The 4,439-nt window shown below is 32.1% G+C and overlaps 1 pseudogene; it reads right to left on the minus strand.

Moving 5' to 3' along the window:
• Positions 1-2,578: 2,578 nt before the first annotated feature.
• LOC102957731 lies at positions 2,579-4,001 on the minus strand (annotated as a pseudogene).
• Positions 4,002-4,439: the final 438 nt, after the last annotated feature.

Genomic DNA, 4,439 nt, shown 5'->3' on the forward strand with positions numbered 1-4,439 from the left:
TATCATTTTATTCTAAATACATACCCTAAATATTAAAGGGTACTTTCAATTGTATTCAATTTTATCTACCAGAAAATATTAAAACTAGTTTTAAAAATAACTGTAGTTCATTATATTCTGAACCTAAAAATTAGAACTTTTTAAAATCCATAGTTCTTTGTAGTGCCAAGCATATCACCCTATATTGCTGTATTCAATCCACAGTTGAGAAAAGAAAAAAAAAACGCAGAATTATTCAGTGTATATTTTGCTTCCCATTGATAACTATGCCCTTTTGTAGTTTTCAATTATAAAGAGGTAATTATGAAAATAAAATAAAAACCTAAGTCACCCTGGAAAGCAATGATATAAAAACAAAGCCAAAGGACTGGACTGAAATTGTTTTAATAAACTTTGTAAATGTTGAGAATAAAATAGTAGAAGACAGCAGAATGAAATCACAGCCCAGCCCTCTGAGATCTGGGCTGCAAATTTACCACGCTACTCCACAAGTCATTTAATATTTTCATTAAAATGAAAAATTTAACAGGAGTTTCAATTATGTCCATTATGCCCAGGAGACCAACTTTTGAAACTAGGCCAACAGATCTTGACTAACTGATAAAAGTTAAATGGTTTTTTATATTAATTGTACATTATTAAAGCCAGACAGAAATACTTAAAAGAAATTTAAACTGATCGGGTTCCATTTCACTGAGTTCCCACAAGTTCATATTCTGGTACCCACTGTGAATTGATATAGAAATTCCTGTGTATGAAATAAAAAGATAACATGAAGTCAGTATCTCAAGAAGTGCAGAATTAACAATAAAAAAGATGAACACACTGCACACTTTCCATTAAATTAGGGCACCAGGATAAGTTATGATTCTTTCTAATAACTCATCAAAGTATGGCAAAAGATAGTTTGTATAACTTGATGACTTACCACATTAATGGCATTTTAAGATAAATTTTTTTCTTTTTCTTATGAACACATAATTTTCTGAGATGAGTAAGAACTAGGCATTTCAGAAACTGAAAATTATAATCCTCAAATTAATGAAGTCATAGATGTTATCCTTGAAGGCTACAATAGATAACTATTGTTTTTCTCAGCCAGCATCTAATTATCCTTCATGAAACCATATCCCAGTTTCCCTCTGAGGGAAAACATTCTGCCTCACATTTAATTCAAAAATATTTTGTGGAACTCACTTATACTTAAATCAGGACTACCATTTTGTTAACCACTGGGATTGGTTCACTAGTGTATATTTATGCTATCAGAACCAAAAGAACACCATAAGCCTTCTGCTGTAGGTACTGGGAATGAAAAAAAGTAGTACTTGCCTTTGGACAGAAATATGAAGGATGTGGGGTGTTTCAACTACTGCTGCCATGTTCTTACCATGCAAAGCCAGAGACTGGAGTCTAACACAGCAAAAAACGGAGCCAGGACATTAAGAGATGCCAAAAATTGAGAGCTCTGTTTATTTCTAAATACAGCTGCCTCAAGTCAGCCCTACTCCTAACATTCACTCTGATTAAGCAACTAGGACTTGGCTTTCACTCACTTACAGAAAAATTTGATTCAAAAACAAAACTTCTTAAATGATCCAAAAAAAAAAGGCTCTATATAGGAATAATTTAAACTAATTAATTAATATGCTCATTAATTTAATTTAATATTTACTACCTATCCATTAGGTACGGCAAGTACTATAATACTAATAATACTAATAATACTGGTAATACGGCAAGTACTAAAACCTAATTTAGAATCCATTTTGAATGATTTTATCTTTCTTTTTTTTTTCCCTAGGACATCAAGTCTTCTTAAAACAAAGATGTACTCACCTGATATAATTTGAAGATTCCTAAACCAAAATAATTTTAGCACTGAAATAGAATTCTATAGGATAGAATACTTATAGAGGACTCATAGATAAATGTTACTTCTTTTCAGTCATGTTTGATATACTGACACTACATAAAATGTCATCTCCATAAAATGTCTCATTACATGGAAACATCAAAACAAATTAGTCATGAGTTAATACAATCTTTCAGAACTGGTTGGCTGACTAGATAGATTCCTTAAAAACAAAACAAAAGAACAAAAATAGGAATAGTATCTTATGGTACAATGAATAAATTGTTTATTAGGTAAAGCATGAACTCTGGGAGAAAAGCTGGGCTTAATATCTACCTCTAACAGTTACAATATCATGACTTTGTTGACTTTCTTAACCTTTTAAGGCATTATTCTCTCATTTGTAAAGGGAAGAAAATCACGCAAACTGTATGGATTTTGTAAGGATGTATGTTGTAAGGAATATACAGCATGTAGTATGTGACCTGATAAATAGTTATCATCCAATAAATATTGGTTTCAAAATTACTATCAAAATAATGTAATATTAGAATAAGTTGGGAGGTTTGAGAGAAAAAAACACAAACACTGAAATAAAAAATAACCTGGCTTAATTTTTCTCATGATTTCAGTAATTTTTTAATTATTTTGTACTTGGATGCTTATTATATTCTTTTCTCTTTTTTTTGAAACACAGCCAATTTTATTCAAATTCCCCAAAATTTATACTCAATATGTTGTTTCTAAAATGTATATCATCCTTTATATAATGATTTTATTATTTCATCTTTATTTTATAGTTTTTTTCATCTTCTACAGTTCTTCAACAGAAGCCAAAGTCCTCCGTTGCCCAGTTAGGAGCCTCTGACCTACTATTCTAAGTTTCTTGTCAATATTCATGGCCAATATCTGGTTTCGAAATGAAAGACTTTTGGTCTTTTCAGTCACTTGCTGATAGGGTAAGACTGTATTGTTACCCATAACCACATGACCTAATTCAGAATCAATCTTGGTATCCAGTCTAGCATTTCTAATCAAATTTACAATCCACCTTTCTTCTGGAGTCATGTATCTTCTGGAGGTTGTCTGTCAATACATTAATGATGATACACTGGTGGATGCGACAAAAAGTCTCAAATATGAAGAGATTAGCATTTTCAATGAAATCCTCAAGACAAGCCGCCAAGAAGTCATTCACAAGTCCTGATTCACATTCAGTTTTTTCTGAGTCCCATTAAAGTCAAAGTTAACATGAAAGCAAGCATTCAACAAATTCTGTAATTAGGTCTTTATATGTGTAAGACTCCTGTTGAATAACTTTAACCAGATCTTTTAGCACCGTTCAGTGTTTTCAAATATCTTTGCTATGAACGGCTGTAGTCAAATAGCATAGAAAATATGGATGCATTGTTTGAATTGCTTTAAGATACTGTGGCTGGTAAAGGAAGAGATCAGTAATGTTATCACGCCCTTTGGGTGGTTGACGAAAACAGAGACCAGTGGATGGCCATGTTTGCTCTTGAAGAAACTCAAGTAGGGGAACTCACAGAATTATTTCCTATGGTCTCTTTTAATCATGTAAGGTCTTCCGTAGCTGCATCCCAATTCTGCATTATGATCTCAAAGGCCAGTTTTCCCCAGAGTGAACTCAAAGCATTTTTATCTGTTGCTGGAACCAACATTCTAAAGAAGTAAAGATACTCTGATGCTCCAGAATAATTCCCACATTCATATTGGAATCTTGCAGACCTGTAGAGTGTATCTAAATATTCCTGTCTAAAACTATGCTTGTCCTCTGTGTAGTCAAACAGCATCTAACCATCTGAGTGACTGCACCTGCCTTGTAGTTTCTGGATCTTCAAACATCTTCACAATTGGTTCTGTTTCTGCCCAAAGCTGTTTCAGTTGTATAACCACTGTGGTTCTTTTCTCTCTCAGAGCATGTGGAATATCATCTGAATAAAGATTTTTGTATATATCCATAGCAAAGTATACCTTGCTGGTATCACTGAGAAAATCCAATTTCCCTTGTAATAATTCTTTTTTCATTATATATCTCTTTTATGGATAGAAACTTGAGCAGTGGAAAGACTAGATGCAGATCCAAAAAGTGTATGATGCGATTAGTCAAGTCGTATTCCACCATTTTGTCAAGGAAAGGGTCATTTTATAATTATTTCTTTAAAAATTTAGAGAATTAAAAATTTAGCACCATTCTTAGAATATTTAGAATTATCGCACAATTGAGAAAATGCAACTATATAGAAATCAACTTATAACAGATTATTTTAATATTGCCTTTTCTTGATATTATCTTTTTAAGTATGACATACAAGAAACTTATTATATTACCAAAGCTGTGAAGCACTGATGGAGTCCAAAAATCAAAGAAAATTTTTGAAAAAGATAGCTCTCAAACTCTTTTTACGGTATGATGGGGAAAGCAGAAGAAAAATTGAATGGTAAATGAATAGCAGTCTTCAAGTAAATTCAATATTTTTGGTCAAAATGCCTGTTTTTCAAAAGACTGCCAAGTGGCACTTAAAAAGTCTGTGCTTTCTTAGGACAGATAAAAATTTATATT

The sequence above is a fragment of the Panthera tigris genome, chromosome B1 (genome assembly GCF_018350195.1).
Source record: "Panthera tigris isolate Pti1 chromosome B1, P.tigris_Pti1_mat1.1, whole genome shotgun sequence".
In the NCBI taxonomy this organism is placed as follows: domain Eukaryota; kingdom Metazoa; phylum Chordata; class Mammalia; order Carnivora; family Felidae; genus Panthera; species Panthera tigris.